Genomic DNA, 10,102 nt, shown 5'->3' on the forward strand with positions numbered 1-10,102 from the left:
TTTCTTCCAAAAAAAGGCAGATCTCCCTGTTTCCAGCGCTTTTCTGACACTTGGGCTGACATGTGATGAAAAAGTCAGAAATCTTAATCAATGCTTCCAAAAAAGGCTTATCTCCCCGTTTCCAGCTGTTTAGTGACATTTGGGATGATGTGTGATGAAAAATTCAGGAATTTAACCATTTCTTCCAAAAAAAGGCAGATCTCCCTGTTTCCAGCGCTTTTCTGACACTGGAGCTGATATGTGATGAAAAAGTCAAAATGTAAACCATTGCTTCCAAAAAAGGCTTATCTCCCCGTTTCCAGCTGTTAAGTGACATTTGGGATGATGTGTGATGAAAAATTCAAGAATTTAACCTTTTCTTCCAAAAAAGGCTTATCTCCCTGTTTCCAGCGCTTTTCTGACACTTGGGCTGACATGTGATGAAAAAGTCAAAATGTTAACCATTGCTTCCAAAAAAGGCTTATCTCCCCGTTTCCATCTGTTTAGTGACATTTGGGATGATGTGTGATGAAAAATTCAAGAATATAACCTTTTCTTCCAAAAAAAGGCAGATCTCCCTGTATCCAGCGCTTTTCTGACACTTGGGCTGACGTGTGATGAAAAAGTCAGAAATCTTAATCAATGCTTCCAAAAAAGGCTTATCTCCCCGTTTCCAGCTGTTTAGTGACATTTGGGATGATGTGTGATGAAAAATTCAAGAATTTAACCATTTCTTCCAAAAAAGGCTTATCTCCCTGTTTCCAGCGCTTTTCTGACACTTGGGCTGACATGTGATGAAAAAGTCAGAAATCTTAATCAATGCTTCCAAAAAAGGCTTATCTCCCCGTTTCCAGCTGTTTAGTGACATTTGGGATGATGTGTGATGAAAAATTCAAGAATTTAACCAATTCTTCCAAAAAAGGCTTATCTCCCTGTTTCCAGCGCTTTTCTGACACTTGGGCTGACATGTGATGAAAAAGTCAGAAATCTTAATCAATGCTTCCAAAAAAGGCTTATCTCCCCGTTTCCAGCTGTTTAGTGACATTTGGGATGATGTGTGATGAAAAATTCAAGAATATAACCTTTTATTCCAAAAATAGGCAGATCTCCCTGTTTCCAGCGCTTTTCTGACACTTGGGCTGACATGTGATGAAAAAGTCAGATATCTTAATCAATGCTTCCAAAAAAGGCTTATCTCCCCGTTTCCAGCTGTTTAGTGACATTTGGGATGATGTGTGATGAAAAATTCAAGAATTTAACCATTTCTTCCAAAAAAGGCTTATCTCCCTGTTTCCAGCGCTTTTCTGACACTTGGGCTGACATGTGATGAAAAAGTCAGAAATCTTAATCAATGCTTCCAAAAAAGGCTTATCTCCCCGTTTCCAGCTGTTTAGTGACATTTGGGATGATGTGTGATAACAAATTCAAGAATTTAACCTTTTCTTCCAAAAAAAGGCAGATCTCCCTGTTTCCAGCGCTTTTCTGACACTTGGGCTGACATGTGATGAAAAAGTCAGAAATCTTAATCAATGCTTCCAAAAAAGGCTTATCTCCCCGTTTCCAGCTGTTTAGTGACATTTGGGATGATGTGTGATGAAAAATTCAAGAATATAACCTTTTCTTCCAAAAAAAGGCAGATCTCCCTGTTTCCAGCGCTTTTCTGACACTTGGGCTGACATGTGATGAAAAAGTCAGAAATCTTAATCAATGCTTCCAAAAAAGGCTTATCTCCCCGTTTCCAGCTGTTTAGTGACATTTGGGATGATGTGTGATGAAAAATTCAGGAATTTAACCATTTCTTCCAAAAAAAGGCAGATCTCCCTGTTTCCAGCGCTTTTCTGACACTGGAGCTGATATGTGATGAAAAAGTCAAAATGTAAACCATTGCTTCCAAAAAAGGCTTATCTCCCCGTTTCCAGCTGTTAAGTGACATTTGGGATGATGTGTGATGAAAAATTCAAAAAATTTAACCTTTTCTTCCAAAAAAGGCTTATCTCCCTGTTTCCAGCGCTTTTCTGACACTTGGGCTGACATGTGATGAAAAAGTCAGAAATCTTAATCAATGCTTCCAAAAAAGGCTTATCTCCCCGTTTCCAGCTGTTTAGTGACATTTGGGATGATGTGTGATGAAAAATTCAAGAATTTAACCTTTTCTTCCAAAAAAAGGCAGATCTCCCTGTTTCCAGCGCTTTTCTGACACTGGAGCTGATATGTGATGAAAAAGTCAAAATGTTAACCATTGCTTCCAAAAAAGGCTTATCTCCCCGTTTCCAGCTGTTTAGTGACATTTGGGATGATGTGTGATGAAAAATTCAAGAATTTAACCTTTTCTTCCAAAAAAAGGCAGATCTCCCTGTTTCCAGCGCTTTTCTGACACTGGAGCTGATATGTGATGAAAAAGTCAAAATGTTAACCATTGCTTCAAAAAAAGGCTTATCTCCCCGTTTCCATCTGTTTAGTGACATTTGGGATGATGTGTGATGAAAAATTCAAGAATATAACCTTTTCTTCCAAAAAAAGGCAGATCTCCCTGTTTCCAGCGCTTTTCTGACACTTGGGCTGACATGTGATGAAAAAGTCAGAAATCTTAATCAATGCTTCCAAAAAAGGCTTATCTCCCCGTTTCCAGCTGTTTAGTGACATTTGGGATGATGTGTGATGAAAAATTTAAGAATTTCACCTTTTCTTCCAAAAAAGGCTTATCTCCCTGTTTAGAGCGCTTTTCTGACACTTGGGCTGACATGTGATGAAAAAGTCAGAAATCTTAATCAATGCTTCCAAAAAAGGCTTATCTCCCCGTTTCCAGCTGTTTAGTGACATTTGGGATGATGTGTGATGAAAAATTCAAGAATATAACCTTTTATTCCAAAAATAGGCAGATCTCCCTGTTTCCAGCGCTTTTCTGACACTTGGGCTGACATGTGATGAAAAAGTCAGAAATCTTAATCAATGCTTCCAAAAAAGGCTTATCTCCCCGTTTCCAGCTGTTTAGTGACATTTGGGATGATGTGTGATGAAAAATTCAAGAATTTAACCATTTCTTCCAAAAAAGGCTTATCTCCCTGTTTCCAGCGCTTTTCTGACACTTGGGCTGACATGTGATGAAAAAGTCAGAAATCTTAATCAATGCTTCCAAAAAAGGCTTATCTCCCCGTTTCCAGCTGTTTAGTGACATTTGGGATGATGTGTGATAACAAATTCAAGAATTTAACCATTTCTTCCAAAAAAGGCTTATCTCCCTGTTTAGAGCGCTTTTCTGACACTTGGGCTGACATGTGATGAAAAAGTCAGAAATCTTAATCAATGCTTCCAAAAAAGGCTTATCTCCCCGTTTCCAGCTGTTTAGTGACATTTGGGATGATGTGTGATGAAAAATTCAGGAATTTAACCATTTCTTCCAAAAAAAGGCAGATCTCCCTGTTTCCAGCGCTTTTCTGACACTGGAGCTGATATGTGATGAAAAAGTCAAAATGTAAACCATGGCTTCCAAAAAAGGCTTATCTCCCCGTTTCCAGCTGTTAAGTGACATTTGGGATGATGTGTGATGAAAAATTCAAGAATTTAACCTTTTCTTCCAAAAAAGGCTTATCTCCCTTTTCCAGCGCTTTTCTGACACTGGAGCTGATATGTGATGAAAAAGTCAAAATGTAAACCATTGCTTCCAAAAAAGGCTTATCTCCCCGTTTCCAGCTGTTAAGTGACATTTGGGATGATGTGTGATGAAAAATTCAGGAATTTAACCATTTCTTCCAAAAAAAGGCAGATCTCCCTGTTTCCAGCGCTTTTCTGACACTGGAGCTGATATGTGATGAAAAAGTCAAAATGTAAACCATTGCTTCCAAAAAAGGCTTATCTCCCCGTTTCCAGCTGTTAAGTGACATTTGGGATGATGTGTGATGAAAAATTCAAGAATTTAACCTTTTCTTCCAAAAAAGGCTTATCTCCCTGTTTCCAGCGCTTTTCTGACACTTGGGCTGACATGTGATGAAAAAGTCAGAAATCTTAATCAATGCTTCCAAAAAAGGCTTATCTCCCCGTTTCCAGCTGTTTAGTGACATTTGGGATGATGTGTGATGAAAAATTCAAGAATATAACCTTTTCTTCAAAAAAAAGGCAGATCTCCCTGTTTCCAGCGCTTTTCTGACACTTGGGCTGACATGTGATGAAAAAGTCAGAAATCTTAATCAATGCTTCCAAAAAAGGCTTATCTCCCCGTTTCCAGCTGTTTAGTGACATTTGGGATGATGTATGATGAAAAATTCAAGAATTTAACCATTTCTTCCAAAAAAGGCTTATCTCCCTGTTTCCAGCGCTTTTCTGACACTTGGGCTGACATGTGATGAAAAAGTCAGAAATCTTAATCAATGCTTCCAAAAAAGGCTTATCTCCCCGTTTCCAGCTGTTTAGTGACATTTGGGATGATGTGTGATAACAAATTCAAGAATTTAACCATTTCTTCCAAAAAAGGCTTATCTCCCTGTTTAGAGCGCTTTTCTGACACTTGGGCTGACATGTGATGAAAAAGTCAGAAATCTTAATCAATGCTTCCAAAAAAGGCTTATCTCCCCGTTTCCAGCTGTTTAGTGACATTTGGGATGATGTGTGATGAAAAATTCAAGAATTTAACCATTTCTTCCAAAAAAAGGCAGATCTCCCTGTTTCCAGCGCTTTTCTGACACTGGAGCTGATATGTGATGAAAAAGTCAGAAATCTTAATCAAGGCTTCCAAAAAAGGCTTATCTCCCCGTTTCCAGCTGTTTAGTGACATTTGGGATGATTTGTGATGAAAAATTCAAGAATATAACCTTTTCTTCCAAAAAAAGGCAGATCTCCCTGTTTCCAGCGCTTTTCTGACAATTGGGCTGACATGTGATGAAAAAGTCAGAAATCTTAATCAATGCTTCCAAAAAAGGCTTATCTCCCCGTTTCCAGCTGTTTATTGACATTTGGGATGATGTGTGATGAAAAATTCAAGAATATAACCTTTTCTTCCAAAAAAAGGCAGATCTCCCTGTTTCCAGCGCTTTTCTGACACTTGGGCTGACATGTGATGAAAAAGTCAGAAATCTTAATCAATGCTTCCAAAAAAGGCTTATCTCCCCGTTTCCAGCTGTTTAGTGACATTTGGGATGATGTGTGATGAAAAATTCAAGAATTTAACCATTTCTTCCAAAAAAGGCTTATCTCCCTGTTTCCAGCGCTTTTCTGACACTTGGGCTGACATGTGATGAAAAAGTCAGAAATCTTAATCAATGCTTCCAAAAAAGGCTTATCTCCCCGTTTCCAGCTGTTTAGTGACATTTGGGATGATGTGTGATGAAAAATTCAAGAATATAACCTTTTCTTCCAAAAAAAGGCAGATCTCCCTGTTTCCAGCGCTTTTCTGACACTTGGGCTGACATGTGATGAAAAAGTCAGAAATCTTAATCAATGCTTCCAAAAAAGGCTTGTCTCCCCGTTTCCAGCTGTTTAGTGACATTTGGGATGATGTGTGATGAAAAATTCAAGAATATAACCTTTTCTTCCAAAAAAAGGCAGATCTCCCTGTTTCCAGCGCTTTTCTGACACTTGGGCTGACATGTGATGAAAAAGTCAGAAATCTTAATCAATGCTTCCAAAAAAGGCTTATCTCCCCGTTTCCAGCTGTTTAGTGACATTTGGGATGATGTGTGATAACAAATTCAAGAATTTAACCATTTCTTCCAAAAAAGGCTTATCTCCCTGTTTAGAGCGCTTTTCTGACACTTGGGCTGACATGTGATGAAAAAGTCAGAAATCTTAATCAATGCTTCCAAAAAAGGCTTATCTCCCCGTTTCCAGCTGTTTAGTGACATTTGGGATGATGTGTGATGAAAAATTCAAGAATTTAACCATTTCTTCCAAAAAAAGGCAGATCTCCCTGTTTCCAGCGCTTTTCTGACACTGGAGCTGATATGTGATGAAAAAGTCAGAAATCTTAATAAATGCTTCCAAAAAAGGCTTATCTCCCCGTTTCAAGCTGTTTAGTGACATTTGGGATGATGTGTGATGAAAAACTCAAGAATATAACCTTTTCTTCCAAAAAAAGGCAGATCTCCCTGTTTCCAGCGCTTTTCTGACACTTGGGCTGACATGTGATGAAAAAGTCAGAAATCTTAATCAATGCTTCCAAAAAAGGCTTATCTCCCCGTTTCCAGCTGTTTATTGACATTTGGGATGATGTGTGATGAAAAATTCAAGAATATAACCTTTTCTTCCAAAAAAAGGCAGATCTCCCTGTTTCCAGCGCTTTTCTGACACTTGGGCTGACATGTGATGAAAAAGTCAGAAATCTTAATCAATGCTTCCAAAAAAGGCTTATCTCCCCGTTTCCAGCTGTTTAGTGACATTTGAGATGATGTGTGATGAAAAATTCAAGAATTTAACCATTTCTTCCAAAAAAGGCTTATCTCCCTGTTTCCAGCGCTTTTCTGACACTTGGGCTGACATGTGATGAAAAAGTCAGAAATCTTAATCAATGCTTCCAAAAAAGGCTTATCTCCCCGTTTCCAGCTGTTTAGTGACATTTGGGATGATGTGTGATGAAAAATTCAAGAATATAACCTTTTCTTCCAAAAAAAGGCAGATCTCCCTGTTTCCAGCGCTTTTCTGACACTTGGGCTGACATGTGATGAAAAAGTCAGAAATCTTAATCAATGCTTCCAAAAAAGGCTTGTCTCCCCGTTTCCAGCTGTTTAGTGACATTTGGGATGATGTGTGATGAAAAATTCAAGAATTTAACCTTTTCTTCCAAAAAAAGGCAGATCTCCCTGTTTCCAGCGCTTTTCTGACACTGGAGCTGATATGTGATGAAAAAGTCAAAATGTAAACCATTGCTTCCAAAAAAAGGCTTATCTCCCCGTTTCCAGCTGTTAAGTGACATTTGGGATGATGTGTGATGAAAAATTCAAGAATTTAACCTTTTCTTCCAAAAAAGGCTTATCTCCCTGTTTCCAGCGCTTTTCTGACACTTGGGCTGACATGTGATGAAAAAGTCAGAAATCTTAATCAATGCTTCCAAAAAAGGCTTATCTCCCCGTTTCCAGCTGTTTAGTGACATTTGGGATGATGTGTGATGAAAAATTCAAGAATTTAACCTTTTCTTCCAAAAAAAGGCAGATCTCCCTGTTTCCAGCGCTTTTCTGACACTGGAGCTGATATGTGATGAAAAAGTCAAAATGTTAACCATTGCTTCCAAAAAAGGCTTATCTCCCCGTTTCCATCTGTTTAGTGACATTTGGGATGATGTGTGATGAAAAATTCAAGAATATAACCTTTTCTTCCAAAAAAAGGCAGATCTCCCTGTATCCAGCGCTTTTCTGACACTTGGGCTGACGTGTGATGAAAAAGTCAGAAATCTTAATCAATGCTTCCAAAAAAGGCTTATCTCCCCGTTTCCAGCTGTTTAGTGACATTTGGGATGATGTGTGATGAAAAATTCAAGAATTTAACCATTTCTTCCAAAAAAGGCTTATCTCCCTGTTTCCAGCGCTTTTCTGACACTTGGGCTGACATGTGATGAAAAAGTCAGAAATCTTAATCAATGCTTCCAAAAAAGGCTTATCTCCCCGTTTCCAGCTGTTTAGTGACATTTGGGATGATGTGTGATGAAAAATTCAAGAATTTAACCAATTCTTCCAAAAAAGGCTTATCTCCCTGTTTCCAGCGCTTTTCTGACACTTGGGCTGATATGTGATGAAAAAGTCAGAAATCTTAATCAATGCTTCCAAAAAAGGCTTATCTCCCCGTTTCCAGCTGTTTAGTGACATTTGGGATGATGTGTGATGAAAAATTCAAGAATTTAACCATTTCTTCCAAAAAAAGGCAGATCTCCCTGTTTCCAGCGCTTTTCTGACACTGGAGCTGATATGTGATGAAAAAGTCAAAATGTAAACCATTGCTTCCAAAAAAGGCTGATCTCCCCGTTTCCAGCTGTTAAGTGACATTTGGGATGATGTGTGATGAAAAATTCAAGAATTTAACCTTTTCTTCCAAAAAAGGCTTATCTCCCTGTTTCCAGCGCTTTTCTGACACTTGGGCTGACATGTGATGAAAAAGTCAGAAATCTTAATCAATGCTTCCAAAAAAGGCTTATCTCCCCGTTTCCAGCTGTTTAGTGACATTTGGGATGATGTGTGATGAAAAATTCAGGAATTTAACCATTTCTTCCAAAAAAAGGCAGATCTCCCTGTTTCCAGCGCTTTTCTGACACTGGAGCTGATATGTGATGAAAAAGTCAAAATGTAAACCATTGCTTCCAAAAAAGGCTTATCTCCCCGTTTCCAGCTGTTAAGTGACATTTGGGATGATGTGTGATGAAAAATTCAAGAATTTAACCTTTTCTTCCAAAAAAGGCTTATCTCCCTGTTTCCAGCGCTTTTCTGACACTTGGGCTGACATGTGATGAAAAAGTCAGAAATCTTAATCAATGCTTCCAAAAAAGGCTTATCTCCCCGTTTCCAGCTGTTTAGTGACATTTGGGATGATGTGTGATGAAAAATTCAGGAATTTAACCATTTCTTCCAAAAAAAGGCAGATCTCCCTGTTTCCAGCGCTTTTCTGACACTGGAGCTGATATGTGATGAAAAAGTCAAAATGTAAACCATTGCTTCCAAAAAAGGCTTATCTCCCCGTTTCCAGCTGTTAAGTGACATTTGGGATGATGTGTGATGAAAAATTCAAGAATTTAACCTTTTCTTCCAAAAAAGGCTTATCTCCCTGTTTCCAGCGCTTTTCTGACACTTGGGCTGACATGTGATGAAAAAGTCAGAAATCTTAATCAATGCTTCCAAAAAAGGCTTATCTCCCCGTTTCCAGCTGTTTAGTGACATTTGGGATGATGTGTGATGAAAAATTCAAGAATATAACCTTTTCTTCCAAAAAAAGGCAGATCTCCCTGTTTCCAGCGCTTTTCTGACACTTGGGCTGACATGTGATGAAAAAGTCAGAAATCTTAATCAATGCTTCCAAAAAAGGCTTGTCTCCCCGTTTCCAGCTGTTTAGTGACATTTGGGATGATGTGTGATGAAAAATTCAAGAATATAACCTTTTCTTCCAAAAAAAGGCAGATCTCCCTGTTTCCAGCGCTTTTCTGACACTTGGGCTGACATGTGATGAAAAAGTCAGAAATCTTAATCAATGCTTCCAAAAAAGGCTTATCTCCCCGTTTCCAGCTGTTTAGTGACATTTGGGATGATGTGTGATAACAAATTCAAGAATTTAACCATTTCTTCCAAAAAAGGCTTATCTCCCTGTTTAGAGCGCTTTTCTGACACTTGGGCTGACATGTGATGAAAAAGTCAGAAATCTTAATCAATGCTTCCAAAAAAGGCTTATCTCCCCGTTTCCAGCTGTTTAGTGACATTTGGGATGATGTGTGATGAAAAATTCAAGAATTTAACCATTTCTTCCAAAAAAAGGCAGATCTCCCTGTTTCCAGCGCTTTTCTGACACTGGAGCTGATATGTGATGAAAAAGTCAGAAATCTTAATAAATGCTTCCAAAAAAGGCTTATCTCCCCGTTTCAAGCTGTTTAGTGACATTTGGGATGATGTGTGATGAAAAACTCAATAATATAACCTTTTCTTCCAAAAAAAGGCAGATCTCCCTGTTTCCAGCGCTTTTCTGACACTTGGGCTGACATGTGATGAAAAAGTCAGAAATCTTAATCAATGCTTCCAAAAAAGGCTTATCTCCCCGTTTCCAGCTGTTTATTGACATTTGGGATGATGTGTGATGAAAAATTCAAGAATATAACCTTTTCTTCCAAAAAAAGGCAGATCTCCCTGTTTCCAGCGCTTTTCTGACACTTGGGCTGACATGTGATGAAAAAGTCAGAAATCTTAATCAATGCTTCCAAAAAAGGCTTATCTCCCCGTTTCCAGCTGTTTAGTGACATTTGGGATGATGTGTGATGAAAAATTCAAGAATTTAACCATTTCTTCCAAAAAAGGCTTATCTCCCTGTTTCCAGCGCTTTTCTGACACTTGGGCTGACATGTGATGAAAAAGTCAGAAATCTTAATCAATGCTTCCAAAAAAGGCTTATCTCCCCGTTTCCAGCTGTTTAGTGACATTTGGGATGATGTGTGATGAAAAATTCAAGA

The sequence above is a fragment of the Limanda limanda genome, unplaced genomic scaffold (genome assembly GCF_963576545.1).
Source record: "Limanda limanda unplaced genomic scaffold, fLimLim1.1 SCAFFOLD_97, whole genome shotgun sequence".
NCBI lineage: Eukaryota > Metazoa > Chordata > Actinopteri > Pleuronectiformes > Pleuronectidae > Limanda > Limanda limanda.